Source organism: Excalfactoria chinensis, unplaced genomic scaffold (genome assembly GCF_039878825.1).
Source record: "Excalfactoria chinensis isolate bCotChi1 unplaced genomic scaffold, bCotChi1.hap2 Scaffold_393, whole genome shotgun sequence".
NCBI lineage: Eukaryota > Metazoa > Chordata > Aves > Galliformes > Phasianidae > Excalfactoria > Excalfactoria chinensis.
This window is the reverse complement of record NW_027315681.1, coordinates 7,501-12,500: the sequence shown is the minus strand read 5'-3', so window position 1 is coordinate 12,500 and position 5,000 is coordinate 7,501. Positions and strand designations below refer to the sequence as shown.

General features: G+C 71.9%; 1 long non-coding RNA gene across 1 annotated transcript in view; it reads right to left on the bottom strand.

The window, feature by feature from the left end:
* Positions 1-1,892, bottom strand: part of LOC140265027 (uncharacterized) — a 1,929-nt gene extending 37 nt beyond the window's left edge. Inside the window, exons 1-3 of the long non-coding RNA XR_011906196.1 lie at positions 1,753-1,892; positions 645-1,233; positions 1-476 (exon numbers count right to left, since the gene is read on the bottom strand). The exon at positions 1-476 is cut by the window's left edge and continues 37 nt beyond it. This is a non-coding gene — a long non-coding RNA (uncharacterized lncRNA). The remainder of the gene's footprint in view (positions 477-644; positions 1,234-1,752) is intronic.
* Between the last annotated feature and the right edge of the window lie 3,108 nt (positions 1,893-5,000).

The following is a 5,000-nucleotide window of genomic DNA, read 5'->3' as shown; positions in this document are numbered from 1 at the left end:
ACCGATGCGGACGCCTTCGCCGGGAAGGAACGCCGAGGCCGTCTCCGCCGGGGAGCCGTCTCCGAGAGATGCCGCGCCGCCTCGGCGGCGCTCGGCCCTTCGAGGAGGTCCGGAGGAAGCGGAGTCGAGCTCCACCCTTTTCCGGGAGCGCGGCGTCGCGGTTTCGCGGCGTCGCTCTCGATATTCTACGTCGCGACGTCGCGCGCGCGCTACGCGTCTACGTATCCCAGGGGACGTCGCGGCCAGAGATAGCTCGCGGGAGGAGGATTATCTCGCTCCCAGGCTGGACTTCTCTCTCTCTCTCCCCCTCTCTCTCTGACTCTCGGGGCGCGAGGAGCGCTCCGGCCGCGTCCGTCGCCTGGAGTTCACAGCAGGCCTCTGGGTTTTCGGGGACTCTCTCTCTCTCTGTTTCGTTCGACGGACGAGCCTCGACGAGATCGTATTCTACGACGTTACCTCGTGCTCCGACACCGTATCTAGTAAAAGAAGTTTTCCCCCTTAGATTGCTGCCGCTGTTCTTTCCGCCCCCCTTTTTCCCCTCCCTTTCCGGGCCGGGGGCCCGACGGGGCGGCGGCGGCGGCGGCCCCCGTCGCGGGCACGGGTAAATCTAGGTGACCCGTGACACGCGGCGAAACGACTCTCACCTGTGCTCCCGCAGCTGACCCGACGCACGCCTCGGCCGATCCGTCAGAGGTCCGGCGCCGCGGCGACCCGTTCCCCGTACAGACGGAGAAGGGCTGAGGGATGCCGTCGCCGCGGGTAAACGGCGGCGAAAGCCTCCGAGTCGTCCCGTCGGAGCGCGCGAGGATTCGTCGGAGAAGGTCTCGTCGCCGGTACCCCGCGCTAGGCCTTCTCGCGTACCTCCTGGGGGCGACCGCGCCTGCTGCCGCCCTCGGGCGCCCGTAGGCCGGTGCGCGTCGCGTGGGAAAGAAAGGGGACGAGTCAAGAAAAATCCGCGGAGAGCGTCCTTTCGCACGGGCCGCTTCTGCCGAGCGAGCCCCCGTTCCCCCCCCCCCCCCCCTTCGCGTCCTCCCCCACCCGGAAACGCCTCCGCCTCCGTGGCCGCGGGGTCCGAGGCGGGAACCGCCTCCGCCGCGGCCAGAGCTCCGGCAGAAGAGGAACAAAGTCCCCTCTGTCCCGACCTACCGTCCAGCGAAATCGCAGCCGAGGGAACGGGCTCGGCGGAATCGGCGGGGAATAGAAGACCCCGGTGACCTCGACTCTAGTCCGGCGCTGCGAAGAGACGGGAGAGGTGCAGGATAAGTGGGAGGCCCACCCCCCCTCGGCGCTTCGGGCGGGAGACCCCCGCCGCGCCGCGGCCCGGCTGCCGGTGAAATCAGATCGATTTTTCGATTTTTTTTTTTTTTAATTTATTTTTTTTTTTTCCACCACGGTCTCCACTGGCGCGTGCTCTCTCTCTCGCTCTCTCTCCCCCCCCCCCACCCGCCATCCTTCTTTTACCCGGTCTCCAACCAGCGCCCCCCCACCCCGCACCCCCCCACGCCGGCCGAGAGAGCCGCGGGACTTTTTACATTTTCCCATTTATCCTTCCAACCCCCCCCACCCCCCGGCACCCTCGGCACGAGCCCGGGGACCGGAAGAGTCGAACGAGCGCGACTCGGCAACGGCGGCGCCCGCGCCCGCGCCCCCGCCCGCGCCCCCGCCCGCGCCCGCGCCCCCGCCCGCGCCCCCGCCCGCGCCCGCGCCCCCGCCCCCGCCCCCGCGGCCACCCCGCGCCTCCCGCCGGCCCACCTCTCTGCCGACCGCTGCCGTCTACCCGCTGTTCTTCCATCCTTACCCCGCCGAGGCGAGCGACCGCGCGCCGTCCGGGCCGACCGCCGTCCCGGATTTCCGGCAGACCGGCCGGAATTCCATCACCAACGGCCCTCCCGGTGGGCGCGGCCCCGGCTCGCGCACGCGCGCTTCCTCCGGAGGGCCGGGCCGCATCCGAGCCTGTCCGGCAGCGACCTCTAGAGTCCGGGGCGGAGCCGGGTAGACCGTGGCTACCGACTCGAGCGGCACGGGCAGAGACCCCTAGACAACGCCGCCGAGCCCGTGCCGCTCGGAGCCGGGTAGACAGTGCCGACCTAGTCGAGTCGCACGGGCAGCGCCCCCTAGCCTGCGCCGCCGTGCCCGAGTGCCGCTGTTAACCGGGTAGACCGTGCCGACCTAGTCGAGCCGCACGGGCAGCGCCCCCTAGCCTGCGCCGCCGAGCCCGAGTGCCGCTCGGACCCGGGTAGACCGTGCCGACCTGGTCGAGCCGCACGGGCAGCGCCCCCTGGCCTGCGCCGCCGAGCCCGAGTGCCGCTCGGACCCGGGTAGACCCAGCCGACCTAGTCGAGTCGCACGGGCAGCGCCCCCTGGCCTGCGCCGCCGTGCCCGAGTGCCGCTGTTAACCGGGTAGACCCTGCCGACCTAGTCGAGTCGCACGGGCAGCGCCCCCTAGCCTTCGCCGTCGTGTCCGAGTGCCGCTGTTAACCGGGTAGACCTTGCCGACCTGGTCGAGCCGCACGGGCAGCGCCCCCTAGCCTGCGCCGTCGTGCCCGAGTGCCGCTGTTAACCGGGTAGACCTTGCCGACCTACTCGAGCCGCACGGGCAGCGCCCCCTGGCCTGCGCCGCCGTGCCCGAGTGCCGCTGTTAACCGGGTAGACCCTGCCGACCTAGTCGAGCCGCACGGGCAGCGCCCCCTGGCCTGCGCCGCCGTGCCCGAGTGCCGCTGTTAACCGGGTAGACCTTGCCGACCTGGTCGAGCCGCACGGGCAGCGCCCCCTGGCCTGCGCCGCCGTGCCCGAGTGCCGCTGTTAACCGGGTAGACCGTGCCGACCTAGTCGAGTCGCACGGGTAGCGCCCCCTAGCCTGCGCCGTCGTGCCCGAGTGCCGCTGTTAACCGGGTAGACCCTGCCGACCTAGTCGAGCCGCACGGGCAGCGCCCCCTGGCCTGCGCCGCCGAGCCCGAGTGCCGCTCGGACCCGGGTAGACCGTGCCGACCTCCTCGAGTCGCACGGGCAGCGCCCCCTAGCCTGCGCCGCCGTGCCCGAGTGCCGCTGTTAACCGGGTAGACCTTGCCGACCTAGTCGAGCCGCACGGGCAGCGCCCCCTGGCCTCCGCCGCCGAGCCCGAGTGCCGCTCGGACCCGGGTAGACCCTGCCGACCTAGTCGAGCCGCGCAGGCAGCGCCCCCTGGCCTGCGCCGCCGAGCCCGAGTGCCGCTCGGACCCGGGTAGACCCTGCCGACCTGGTCGAGCCGCACGGGCAGCGCCCCCTGGCCCGCGCCGCCGAGCCCGAGTGCCCCTCGTAACCAGGTAGACCCTGCCCACCTACTCGAGTCGCAAGGGCAGCGAACCCTTGCTGCCGCCGCCGAGCACGAGTGTTTATCTGAGCCGGGTAGACAGTGCCGACCGACTCGAGCCACACGAAGAGCGACCCTTAGCCGCCGCCGCCGAGCCCGAGTGCCACTGGTTACCGGGTAGACCCTGCTGACCGACTCGAGTCGCACGGGCAGCGACCCCAAGCCGCCGCCGCTGAGCCCGAAAGCCGCTCGTAACCGGGTAGACCCCTGCTGAACTAGTCGAGTTGCACGGGCAGCAACGCCTAGCCGCCACCGCCCTGCCCGAAAGCCACTGGTAACCAGGCAGACCCTGCCGACCAACTTGAGTCGCACTGGCAGCGACCCCTAGCCGCCGCTGCCGAGCCCGAGTGCCACTCGTAACCGAGTAGACCCTTCCGACCGACTCGAGCCACAGGTGCAGCAACGCCTAGCCGCCGACGCTGAGCTCGAAAGCCGCTAATTACGAGGTAGACCCTGCCGACCGACTCGAGCCGCACGTGCAGTGACCTATTGCCGCCGCTGCCAAGCCCGAGTGCCGCTCGTAACCGGGAAGACCCTGCCGACCGACTCGAGCCGCACTGACAGCGACCCCTAGCCGCCGCCGCCGAGCCCGAGTGCCGCTGTTAACCGGGTAGACCTTGCCGACCGGCTCGAGACGGATGGGCAGCGACCCTCGGGCGCTGCCGCGGAACGTGCGAGCCGAACGCAGTGCACCGAGACCGTGCGTACTACGCTCCGATCGGCTCGGTCATTCCGCGGCGGAGGACAGTTGGTTGCATTCGCGCAGGCTCGGGTGCGCCGGCACGGTCCAACCTATCTCGGCGGGCTCCGCTCCACTCGATCGTTCCCCGGCAGAAGCCGGTTGTCGCTTCTGTGGCGGCTCGCGTGCGCCGGCACGGTTTCCCCGGCCCCGGCGGGCTCCGGTCCGCTCCGTGCTTCCGCGGCGGCAGACGGGCGTCTCAGCCGCGCCGGCTCGCGTGCGGCGGCACGGTGCAACCTATCTCGGCGGGCTCCACTCCACTCGATCGTTCCGCGGCATAAGCCAGGTGTCGCTTCCGTGGCGTCTCGGGTGCGCCGGCACGGTCTACCCGGCTCCGAGCGGCACTCGGGCTCGGCGGCGGCGGCTAGGGGTCGCTGCCCCTGCGGCTCGAACAGGTCGGCACGGTCTACCCGGCTCCGAGCGGCACTCGGGCTCGGCGGCGCAGGCCAGGGGGCGCTGCCCGTGCGGCTCGACCAGGTCGGCACGGTCTACCCGGGTCCGAGCGGCACTCGGGCTCGGCGGCGGCGGCTAGGGGTCGCTGCCCGTGCGGCTCGAGTCGGTCGCCACGGTCTACCCGGGTCCGAGCGGCACTCGGGCTCGGCGGCGGCGGCTAGGGGTCGCTGCCCGTGCGGCTCGAGTCGGTCGCCACGGTCTACCCGGCTCCGAGCGGCACGGGCTCGGCGGCGGCGGCTAGGGGTCGCTGCCCGTGCCGCTCGAGTCGGTCGCCACGGTCTACCCGGCTCCGAGCGGCACTCGGGCTCGGCGGCGGCGGCTAGGGGTCGCTGCCCGTGCGTCTCGAGTCGGTCGCCACGGTCTACCCGGGTCCGAGCGGCACTCGGGCTCGGCGGCGGCGGCTAGGGGTCGCTGCCCGTGCGTCTCGAGTCGGTCGCCACGGTCTACCCGGGTCCGAGC